Raw genomic sequence first — 13,803 nt, forward strand, 5'->3', positions numbered from 1 at the left:
GGTCAAAATTAAGATTCATGATGTTCAAGATATTTCCACTTCTATACTGACACTGAAAGCCACACGTAGTAGCATTTCTAGTATGCACCTATTATCCAATTGTCTAGTTGTAGTGGTATGATTGTCATGTAAAGTCATACGTCCTACTTTCGAACTGATATTATTTGAAGGAAATTATGTTTGAGAGATATATCCAGAGAATAACAAAATGCCCCCCCCCCTGGCCCGCTGTTTCCTTCTCATCGAGCCTAATTAAGTTGTGTTGAGTTCGAAAAAGCGAGAGCTCGCACATACGATGCAGAGATGGCAATGACTTATTTTTCAGTTTACCCAGAGTTTGCAAAAAAATAATTAGCCTACCGATTTTTCTTTTTTCATACATGTTCAATTCAAACAATTAGTTTACTAAAATTTTAGAATCTCAGCAGCAAATCTAATATGACATAATCATGATAATCATATCGATCAATAATTAGACCAATTGTCTTAACCTTAAGTAAATCTTATGTAAACAAGACCCCTGTACATGCCTATAAATACGTCGTTTTTTGATCACCGAGCAAAGTTTCAAATAGATTTGTTTTGCATTTTATATTTACATTATATTATAATTAGGGCATGCATAAAATGATTACACTGTAATATAACAAATTCTTCTTATGAAAAATGGCAATTAGTGCATCATCTAAAATGAAATGTATGAACACATATATCACGGAAAGGGGCCTACAATAGTTTTAAATCATTTTCAGGAAGTAGGCGTGTAAGCTACCAACATAAAATAAGACAAAATATTGCTTATATCTCATTGAAAGTTTTGGAGGTAAAACAAAATAGATCAAAGTTTGTTCTGGAGGTATCGGGGTTCGAACCCGAGGCCTCTCGCATGCAAAGCGAGCGCTCTACCGCTGAGCTATACCCCCCTTGGGTAGTACATAGACCTATTTAGTACACTGTAAAAACTGCGGTGTTAAAACTGACACCAATTGGTGCTAATAGAGGACCACACCCTGAGGTGTTAAAATTACACCCTAGAGATTAAACATAACACCAAAGAGTGTAAATGTATACAACAAAAGGTGTTATAATAACACCTATAGGTGTAAAACTAACACCACCAATTTAACACCGGTGTAAAATAACTGGTGTGGTCCTCTGTATACACTGGTTAACACCACAGTTTTTGCCGAGTAGTACAATGCACATGGTCTAGGAGAGCGAAGGTTTGAAATCGTTTTCTTAAGAAATACAATCAGAAATAAATGAATTATGAAGCAGGGGATACAATTAATTTGAAGGAATAGAGATGACAATTGTGATGTTATTGTAATTGTTTATGATGATGGTGATTGTGGTGAATATGAGGAGGAAGAGGAGGAGGACGGGAAAAAGGGATGGTAACGTTGGTGATAATGATAAGAACATGATATCAATAACAATATTACACTGTTAAAAAAAACTGATTTTACAGAAAAAAACACAAGATTTTGCAAAAAGCAATAACAGAATCGTTCTGTAAATTCATAAAACGGGAACTTTTCTACAATTTAACAGAGCAAGTCTGTTTAAAAAGGGGAAAATTTTATTTTATTTAAGGAAATTTGTAAGGTTCCACACACCAAATACCAATTTCCTGTAATTTACATGATATAATGTAAGATTACACAATCTGCTAAGATTACAGGTGTTCGCGAAACTCTGCTGCAGGAACTTCTTTTATTTTAAGGACAATTTTTTTAACAGTGTAGGTATTCAAGTTTAAAATGATAACGATGATAATAAGCAATTATGATGTAGGTAGTGGGGTGTGGAGCTGTGTTGGGCATATCGGATGTTCGGAGAGGTCTCCACAGAAAGCAAGGACCATTTTGATTTATGTAGAGGTCAGATTTTAATATGGATATCCTAAGTGCATATAAATGATTAAAAAAATATTGATAAACTTTAAAATTTAATGACTTCGTTAATAACTTCGTTAAATATTATCATATTTTGTTGAATTTTTCAGCATTTTGCTTTATGAATTTTACTCTGTTTATTTAGACATGAATATTTTCAGCCCGGACCATCCCTTTAACTAAATTCTTATAAAGAACAAAAATTTGAAGAAAAAACATAATCTGACTGGGCGTTCCGTTCTCCTACACTTTAAGGGGCAAGCCCAGTAGGCTCATCATTCACAGGACACCATCTCCCAGACAGATATTAACTATATTCTTACAAATAACAAAAATTTGAAAAAAAATATATATCTGACTGGGCGTTCCGTTCTCCTACACTTTAAGGGGCAAGCCCAGTAGGCTCATCATTCACAGGACACCATCTCCCAGACAGAAATTAACTAACATTCTTACAAATATAACAATTAAAAAAACATAATCTGACTGAGCGTTCTGTTCTCCTACACTTTAAGGGGCAAGCCCAGTATGCTCATAATTCACAGGACACCATCTCCCAGACAGATATTAATTATATTCTTACAAATACAAATATATTTAATGATACATAATCTGACTGGGCGTTCCGTTCTCCTACACTTTAAGGGGCAAGCCCAGTAGGCTCATCATTCACAGGATACCATCTCCCAGACAGAATGGTCCAGGCTGGAGATATTTATATCTCAATAAATACAGTAAAATTCACAAAGCAAAATGCTTAAAATTTCATCAAAATCGGATCACAAATAACGAAGTTATTGCATTATTCCGCTGAAACAGTTCTAGGCATGTCTCTATGAATATTCATTTATTATATTCCCACTTGTTCTTTTGTATTTTATTATATGAAATTAGGTTTATTCAAAATTGTTCTACCAAGAACTAAAACAATTGGGTTACTGACTAAGTGCAATAGGTATTTATTGCCGCAACCTATTTCATCATAATGGAGACACATCATTTACTCATGTATGAAAAAATGAAATGAGTCATGTAATTACATAAGAAAAGGGAAAGTGCATGGGGATATGACATCATCAGCCCACCTAATGAATATTCATGACGATGTGCATATAAATGATTCACAAAATATTGATAAACCTTAAGGCGCTGTCACACCTTGGCGTTTTAGACAGCGTATGTCCGACGTATGAGGAATTTGGCGAATACGCTGGCGTACGTCGAATACGTTACGGGTAAGTTTTGCATACGTTGAGAGTACGCTAAAACACGCTGGTATACGCCGTCATGCGGCGAGGTCGTCGAAAAATTTTGTGCAAGCACAAAATTTTTCGACGTATGCCAACGTATGGCTCATACGTCCCGCATACGCGGGTCATAAGTTGTAGGCAAGTTACGCGATCGTTGATACACGTTGACACGCGTTACTCGTAAGTTACTCATAAGTCGATGTACGTCGAGATAATGTCCAGCGTACCCTAAAACTTAATTCTAACCTATAACGTGCTTTGAACGTATGTGTAACTTAACTCCAACGTATATTGACGCATGAAGACGTGCTCGGACGACCACAAAACAATACTGAACGTGTTTATAACTTACAGGTACCGCGTGCGGCAGCGTATCGCTGACGAACACGTGTCATAGCCTATAAAAAGGCTGCCCTCGACTATTCAAATCATAACCGCACGATACATCACCGTATCAACACCACCGCCATGCCGAAGAAAACTCCTGTGAACCCCACCTTTGTATACCAATTCCTATAAACGTTGTCAATACGCCATTATACGGTAGATGTAAGTTATAAACACGTTCAGTAAGTTTTGTTGTCATCCGGAGCACGTCTTCATACGTCAATATACGTTGGAGTTAAGTTACACATACGTTCAAAGCACGTTACTCATAGGTTAGAAGTAAGTTTTAGGGTACGCTGGACATTATCTCGACGTACATCGACTTATGAGTAACTTACGAGTAACGTGTGTCAACGTGTATCAACGATCGCGTAACTTGCCTACAACTTATGGCCCGCGTACATGGCGTATGCGGGACGTATGAGCCATACGCTGGCATACGTCGAAAAATTTTGTGCTTGCACAAAATTTTTCGACGACCTCGCCGTATGACGACGTATACCAGCGTGTTTTAGCGTACTCTCAACGTATGCAAAACTTACCCGTAACGTATTCGACGTACGCCAGCGTATTCGCCAAATTCCTCATACGTCGGGCATACGCTGTCTAAAACGCCAAGGTGTGACAGCGCCTTACGTTAGGCTATCGTAGGGCATAAGTTGTGTACGCCAGCAATACGCTAAGCATTCGTTGGAATAAGTTACTTATAAGTTAACAAAGCGTTCGATATAAGTTACTAATACGTTATGTGTACGTCCAACTCGTTATGAATACGCTAAGTATACGCCCAGAGTTGAAAAAACAGCAACAAAGTTCAGCGTATGCCGACGTTTTAGAGAAATTTTGATACGTCGGGCATACGCTGTCTAAAACGCCAAGGTGTGACAGCGCCTTTACAATTTAATAACTTCATTAATTATTATCCTATTTTGTTGGAAATTTCAGCATTTTGCTTTGTGAATTTTACTCTATTTATTTAGACATGAATATTTTCAGCCCGGACCATCCCTTTAACTAAATTCTTATAAATACCAAAAAAAGAAAAAAGAAAACATAATCTGACTGGGAGTCTGTTCTCTACACTTAAGGGGCAGGTTCAGTGAACTCATCATTTACAGGACACCATCTCCTAACAAGATATTATCTACATTCTTAAAAATAACAAAAAATTGAAAAATAATAATCTGACCTGTCGTTCCGTTTTCATAAACATTAAGGGGCAAGCCCAGTAGGCTCATCATTCACAGGATACCATCTCCCAGACAGAAATTAAAGGGATGGTCCAGGCTGGAGATATTTATATCTCAATAAATACAGTAAAATTCACAAAGCAAAATGCTTAAAATTTGATCAAAATCAGATCACAAATAACGAAGTTATCGCATTATTCCGCTGAAACAGTTCTAGGCATGTCTCTATGAATATTCATTAGGTGGACCGATGATGTTATATTCCCACTTGTTCTTTTGTATTTTATTATATGAAATTAGGTTTATTCAAAATTGTTCTACCAAGAACTAAAACAATTGGGTTACTGACTAAGTGCAATAGGTATTTATTGCCGCAACCTATTTCATCATAATGGAGACACATCATTTACTCATGTATGAAAAAATGAAACATTTATTATTTCATGTAATCACATAAGAAAAGGGAAAGTGGGGTTATAACATCATTAGCCCACCTAATGAATATTCATGACGATGTGCATATAAATGATTCACAAAATATTGATAAACTTTAAATTTTAATAACTTGGTAAATGATTATCCTATTTTGTTGAAATTTTCAGCATTTTGCTTTGTGAATTTTACTCTATTTATTAAGGCATGAATATTTTGACCCCGGACCATCCCTTTAACTTAATTCTTCCAAATACCCCCCCCAAAAAAAAAAAAAAAAAAAAAACATAATCTGACTGAGCTTCTGTTCTCCTACACTTATGGGACAGGCTCAGATAGCTCATCATTCACAGGACACCATCTCCCAGACAGATATTAACTACATTCTTACAAATAACCAAAATTTTACAAATAATAATCTGACTGGGCGTTTCGTTCTCCTTTGCTTTAAGGGGCAAGCCCAGTAGGCTTATCATTCACGGGATACCTCCTCCAAAACAAAAAATAACTACATTTTTACAAATAACAAAAATTTGAAGAAAAAACATATTCTGACTGGGCGTTCCGTTCTCCTACACTTTAAGGGGCAAGCCCAGTAGGCTCATCATTCACAGGACACCATCTCCCAGACAGAAATTAACTAACATTCTTACAAATATAACAATTAAAAAAACATAATCTGACTGAGCGTTCTGTTCTCCTACACTTTAAGGGGCAAGCCCAGTAGGCTCATAATTCACAGGACACCATCTCCCAGACAGATATTAATTATATTCTTACAAATACAAATATATTTAATAATACATAATCTGACTGGGCGTTCCGTTCTCCTACACTTTAAGGGGCAAGCCCAGTAGGCTCATCATTCACAGGATACCATCTCCAAGACAGAAAGTAACTACATTTTTACATATTACAAAAATCATAATCTTACTGGGCGTTTCGTTCTCCTACACTTTAAGGGGCAACCCAGTAGGCTAATCATTCACAGGACACCATCTCCCAGACAGATATTATCTACATTCCTAAAAATAACAAAAAATTGAAAAATAATAATCTGACTGGTCGTTCCGTTTTCACTTTAAGGGGCAAGCCCAGTAGGCTCATCATTCAGAGGATACCACCTCCCAGACAGAATGGTCCAGGCTGGAGATATTTATATCTCAATAAATACAGTAAAATTCACAAAGCAAAATGCTTAAAATTTGATCAAAATCAGATCACAAATAACGAAGTTATCGCATTATTCCGCTGAAACAGTTCTAGGCATGTCTCTATGAATATTCATTAGGTGGACCGATGATGTTATATTCCCACTTGTTCTTTTGTATTTTATTATATGAAATTAGGTTTATTCAAAATTGTTCTACCAAGAACTAAAACAATTGGGTTACTGACTAAGTGCAATAGGTATTTATTGCCGCAACCTATTTCATCATAATGGAGACACATCATTTACTCATGTATGAAAAAATGAAATGAGTCATGTAATTACATAAGAAAAGGGAAAGTGCATGGGGATATGACATCATCAGCCCACCTAATGAATATTCATGACGATGTGCATATAAATGATTCAAAAAATATTGATAAACCTTACAATTTAATAACTTCATTAATTATTATCCTATTTTGTTGGAAATTTCAGCATTTTGCTTTGTGAATTTTACTCTATTTATTTAGACATGAATATTTTCAGCCCGGACCATCCCTTTAACTAAATTCTTATAAATACCAAAAAAGAAAAAAGAAAACATAATCTGACTGGGAGTCTGTTCTCTACACTTAAGGGGCAGGTTCAGTGAACTCATCATTTACAGGACACCATCTCCTAACAAGATATTATCTACATTCTTAAAAATAACAAAAAATTGAAAAATAATAATCTGACTGGTCGTTCCGTTTTCGTACACTTTAAGGGGCAAGCCCAGTAGGCTCATCATTCACAGGATACCATCTCCCAGACAGAAATTAAAGGGATGGTCCAGGCTGGAGATATTTATATCTCAATAAATACAGTAAAATTCACAAAGCAAAATGCTTAAAATTTGATCAAAATCAGATCACAAATAACGAAGTTATCGCATTATTCCGCTGAAACAGTTCTAGGCATGTCTCTATGAATATTCATTAGGTGGACCGATGTTATATTCCCACTTGCTCTTTTGTATTTTATTATATGAAATTAGGTTTATTCAAAATTGTTCTACCAAGAACTAAAACAATTGGGTTACTGACTAAGTGCAATAGGTATTTATTGCCGCAACCTATTTCATCATAATGGAGACACATCATTTACTCATGTATGAAAAAATGAAACATTTATTATTTCATGTAATCACATAAGAAAAGGGAAAGTGGGGTTATAACATCATTAGCCCACCTAATGAATATTCATGACGATGTGCATATAAATGATTCACAAAATATTGATAAACTTTAAATTTTAATAACTTGGTAAATGATTATCCTATTTTGTTGAAATTTTCAGCATTTTGCTTTGTGAATTTTACTCTATTTATTAAGGAATTAATATTTTGACCCCGGACCATCCCTTTAACTTAATTCTTCCAAATACCCCCCCCCAAAACCAAAAAAAAAAAAAAAAACATAATCTGACTGAGCTTCTGTTCTCCTACACTTATGGGACAGGCTGAGTTAGCTCATCATTCACAGGACACCATCTCCCAGACAGATATTAACTACATTCTTACAAATAACCAAAATTTTACAAATAATAATCTGACTGGGCGTTTCGTTCTCCTTTGCTTTAAGGGGCAAGCCCAGTAGGCTTATCATTCACGGGATACCTCCTCCAAAACAAAAAATAACTACATTTTTACAAATAACAAAAATTTGAAGAAAAAACATATTCTGACTGGGCGTTCCGTTCTCCTACACTTTAAGGGGCAAGCCCAGTAGGCTCATAATTCACAGGACACCATCTCCCAGACAGATATTAATGATTTTCTTACAAATACAAAATATAATTAATAAAACATATTCTGACTGGGCGTTCCGTTCTCCTACACTTTAAGGGGCAAGCCCAGTAGGCTCATCATTCACAGGACACCATCTCCCAGACAGATATTAACTATTTTCTTACAAATAATAAAAATTTGAAGAAAAATATTCTGACTGGGCGTTCCGTTCTCCTACACTTTAAGGGGCAAGCCCAGTAGGCTCATCATTCACAGGATACCATCTCCAAGACAGAAAGTAACTACATTTTTACATATTACAAAAATCATAATCTTACTGGGCGTTTCGTTCTCCTACACTTTAAGGGGCAACCCAGTAGGCTAATCATTCACAGGACACCATCTCCCAGACAGATATTATCTACATTCCTAAAAATAACAAAAAATTGAAAAATAATAATCTGACTGGTCGTTCCGTTTTCCTACACTTTAAGGGGCAAGCCCAGTAGGCTCATCATTCAGAGGATACCATCTCCCAGACAGAATGGTCCAGGCTGGAGATATTTATATCTCAATAAATACAGTAAAATTCACAAAGCAAAATGCTTAAAATTTGATCAAAATCAGATCACAAATAACGAAGTTATCGCATTATTCCGCTGAAACAGTTCTAGGCATGTCTCTATGAATATTCATTAGGTGGACCGATGATGTTATATTCCCACTTGTTCTTTTGTATTTTATTATATGAAATTAGGTTTATTCAAAATTGTTCTACCAAGAACTAAAACAATTGGGTTACTGACTAAGTGCAATAGGTATTTATTGCCGCAACCTATTTCATCATAATGGAGACACATCATTTACTCATGTATGAAAAAATGAAACATTTATTATTTCATGTAATAACATAAGAAAAGGGAAAGTGGGGTTATAACATCATTAGCCCACCTAATGAATATTCATGACGATGTGCATATAAATGATTCACAAAATATTGATAAACTTTAAATTTTAATAACTTGGTAAATGATTATCCTATTTTGTTGAAATTTTCAGCATTTTGCTTTGTGAATTTTACTCTATTTATTAAGGCATGAATATTTTGACCCCGGACCATCCCTTTAACTTAATTCTTCCAAATACCCCCCCCCAAAAAAAAAAAAATCTGACTGAGCTTCTGTTCTCCTACACTTATGGGACAGGCTGAGTTAGCTCATCATTCACAGGACACCATCTCCCAGACAGATATTAACTACATTCTTACAAATAACCAAAATTTTACAAATAATAATCTGACTGGGCGTTTCGTTCTCCTTTGCTTTAAGGGCAAGCCCAGTAGGCTTATCATTCACGGGACACCATCTCCCAGACAGATATTAACTACATTCTTGCAAATAACAAAAATTTGAAGAAAAAAAATATTCTGACTGGGCGTTCCGTTCTCCTACACTTTAAGGGGCAAGCCCTGTAGGCTCATCATTCACAGGACACCATCTCCCAGACAGATATTAACTAACACTCTTACAAATAACAAAAATAAAAAAATAAAAATAATTCTGACTGGGCGTTTCGTTCTCCTACACTTTAAGGGGCAAGCCCAGTAGTCTCAGGACACCATCTCCCAGACAGAAATTAACTACATTCTTACAAATACAACAATAAAAAAAAAGAAAACATAATCTGACTGAGCGTTCCGTTCTCCTACACTTTAAGGGGCAAGCCCAGTAGGCTCATCATTCACAGGACACCATCTCCCAGACAGATATTAACTAACACTCTTACAAATAAAAAAAAAATAAAAAAATAAAAAGTATTCTGACTGGGCGTTCCGTTCTCCTACACTTTAAGGGGCAAGCCCAGTAGGCTCAGGACACCATTTCCCAGACAGATATTAACTAGATTCTTACCAATACTAAATACAAATAAAAATACAAATACTAAAAAAAAAGCATAATTTGACTGGGAGTCGCGTTCTCCTACACTTTAAGAGGCAAGCCCAGTAGGCTCATCATTCACAGGACACCATCTCCCAGACAGATATTAATTATATTCTTACAAATACAAATATATTTAATAATACATAATCTGACTGGGCGTTCCGTTCTCCTACACTTTAAGGGGCAAGCCCAGTAGGCTCATCATTCACAGGACACCATCTCCCAGACAGATATTAACTATTTCCTTACAAATAATAAAAATTTGAAGAAAAATATTCTGACTGGGCGTTCCGTTCTCCTACACTTTAAGGGGCAAGCCCAGTAGGCTCATCATTCACAGGATACCATCTCCAAGACAGAAAGTAACTACATTTTTACATATTACAAAAATCATAATCTTACTGGGCGTTTCGTTCTCCTACACTTTAAGGGGCAACCCAGTAGGCTAATCATTCACAGGACACCATCTCCCAGACAGATATTATCTACATTCCTAAAAATAACAAAAAATTGAAAAATAATAATCTGACTGGTCGTTCCGTTTTCCTACACTTTAAGGGGCAAGCCCAGTAGGCTCATCATTCAGAGGATACCACCTCCCAGACAGAATGGTCCAGGCTGGAGATATTTATATCTCAATAAATACAGTAAAATTCACAAAGCAAAATGCTTAAAATTTGATCAAAATCAGATCACAAATAACGAAGTTATCGCATTATTCCGCTGAAACAGTTCTAGGCATGTCTCTATGAATATTCATTAGGTGGACCGATGATGTTATATTCCCACTTGTTCTTTTGTATTTTATTATATGAAATTAGGTTTATTCAAAATTGTTCTACCAAGAACTAAAACAATTGGGTTACTGACTAAGTGCAATAGGTATTTATTGCCGCAACCTATTTCATCATAATGGAGACACATCATTTACTCATGTATGAAAAAATGAAACATTTATTATTTCATGTAATCACATAAGAAAAGGGAAAGTGGGGTTATAACATCATTAGCCCACCTAATGAATATTCATGACGATGTGCATATAAATGATTCACAAAATATTGATAAACTTTAAATTTTAATAACTTGGTAAATGATTATCCTATTTTGTTGAAATTTTCAGCATTTTGCTTTGTGAATTTTACTCTATTTATTAAGGCATGAATATTTTGACCCCGGACCATCCCTTTAACTTAATTCTTCCAAATACCCCCCCCCCCAAAAAAAAAAAATCTGACTGAGCTTCTGTTCTCCTACACTTATGGGACAGGCTCAGTTAGCTCATCATTCACAGGACACCATCTCCCAGACAGATATTAACTACATTCTTACAAATAACCAAAATTTTACAAATAATAATCTGACTGGGCGTTTCGTTCTCCTTTGCTTTAAGGGGCAAGCCCAGTAGGCTTATCATTCACGGGACACCATCTCCCAGACAGATATTAACTACATTCTTACAAATAACAAAAAATTGAAGAAAAAAAATATTCTGACTGGGCGTTCCGTTCTCCTACACTTTAAGGGGCAAGCCCTGTAGACTCATCATTCACAGGACACCATCTCCCAGACAGATATTAACTAACATTCTTACAAATACAAAAATAAAAAAAAAAAAACATATTCTGACTGGGCGTTCCGTTCTCCTACACTTTAAGGGGCAAGCCCAGTAGGCTCATCATTCACAGGACACCATCTCCCAGACAGAAATTAACTACATTCTTACAAATACAACAATAAAAAAAAAGAAAACATAATCTGACTGGGCGTTCCGTTCTCCTACACTTTAAGGGGCAAGCCCAGTAGGCTCATCATTCACAGGACACCATCTCCCAGACAGATATTAACTAACACTCTTACAAATAACAAAAATAAAAAAATAAAAAGAATTCTGACTGGGCGTTCCGTTCTCCTACACTTTAAGGGGCAAGCCCAGTAGGCTCATTATTCACAGGACACCATTTCCCAGACAGATATTAACTAGATTCTTACCAATACTAAATACAAATAAAAATACAAATACTAAAAAAAAAGCATAATTTGACTGGGCGTTCCGTTCTCCTACACTTTAAGGGGCAAGCCCAGTAGGCTCATCATTCACAGGACACCATCTCCCAGACAGATATTAAATATATTCATACAAATACCCAAAAATATTTTTTGAAATACATAATCTGACTTGGCGTCCGTTCTCCTACACATATAGGGGCCGGCTCAGTAAGCTCATCATTCACAGGACACCATACAACAATTAAAAATAACATAATCTGACTGAGCGTTCCGTTTCCATACACTTTAAGGGGCAAGCCCAGTAGGCTCATTATTTACAGGACACCATCTCCCAGACAGAAATTAACTAACATTCTTACAAATACAACAATTAAAAAAACACATAATCTGACTGAGCGTTCCGTTTCCATACACTTTAAGGGTCAAGCCCAGTAGGCTCATCATTCACAGGATACCATCTCCCAGACAGAAATTAAAGGGATGGTCCAGGCTGGAGATATTTATATCTCAATAAATACAGTAAAATTCACAAAGCAAAATGCTTAAAATTTCATCAAAATCGGATCACAAATAACGAAGTTATTGCATTATTCCGCTGAAACAGTTCTAGGCATGTCTCTAAGAATATTTATTAGGTGGACTGATGATGTTATATCCCCACTTGTTCTTTTGTATTTCATTATATGAAATTAGGCTTATTCAAAATTGTTCTACCAAGAATTAAAACAATTGGCTTACTGACTAAGTGCAATAAGTATTTATTGCCGCAGCCTATTTCATCATAATGGAGACACATCATTTACTCACATATGAAAAAATTAAAAAAATATTATTTCATGTAATAACATAAGAAAAGGGAAAGTGGGGATAGAACATCATCAGCCCACCTAATAAATATTCATAACGATGTGCATAAAAATGATTCATAAAAAATATTGATAAACTTTAATAACTTCGTTAATTATTATCCTATTTTGTTGAAATTTTCAGCATTTTGCTTTGTGAATTTTCCTCTATTTATTTAGACATGAATATTTTGAGCCCAGACCATCCCTTTAACTTAATTCTTACAAATACCAAAAAAAGGAAAACATAATCTGACTGGGCGTTCCGTTCTCCTACACTTTAAGGGGCAAGACCAGTAGGCTCATCATTCACAGGACACCATCTCCCAGACAGATATTAACTACATTCTTACCAATACTAAATACAAATACAAATACTAAAAAAAACATAATCTGACTGGGCGTTCCGTTCTCCTACACTTTAAGGGGCAAGCCCAGTAGGCTCATCATTCACAGGACACCATCTCCCAGACAGATATTAACTACATTCTTACCAATACTAAATACAAATACAAATACTAAAAAAAAACATAATCTGACTGGGCGTTCCGTTCTCCTACACTTTAAGGGGCAAGCCCAGTAGGCTCATCATTCACAGGACACCATCTCCCAGACAGATATTAATGATTTTCTTACAAATAACCAAAATATAATTAATAAAACATATTCTGACTGGGCGTTCCGTTCTCCTACACTTTAAGGGGCAAGCCCAGTAGGCTCATCATTCACAGGACACCATCTCCCAGACAGATATTAATGATTTTCTTACAAATACAAAATATAATTAATAAAACATATTCTGACTGGGCGTTCCGTTCTCCTACACTTTAAGGGGCAAGACCAGTAGGCTCATCATTCACAGGACACCATCTCCCAGACAGATATTAACTACATTCTTACCAATACTAAATACAAATACAAATACTAAAA

At 35.7% G+C, this 13,803-nt stretch overlaps 1 non-coding gene across 1 annotated transcript; it reads right to left on the reverse strand.

Moving 5' to 3' along the window:
- Nucleotides 1–851: 851 nt before the first annotated feature.
- TRNAA-UGC lies at nt 852–923 on the reverse strand. Its single transcript has one exon. It is a non-coding gene; the product is annotated as a tRNA-Ala (tRNA).
- Nucleotides 924–13,803: the final 12,880 nt, after the last annotated feature.

This window comes from Lytechinus variegatus, chromosome 2, assembly GCF_018143015.1.
Source record: "Lytechinus variegatus isolate NC3 chromosome 2, Lvar_3.0, whole genome shotgun sequence".
Classification (NCBI taxonomy): Eukaryota; Metazoa; Echinodermata; class Echinoidea; order Temnopleuroida; family Toxopneustidae; genus Lytechinus; species Lytechinus variegatus.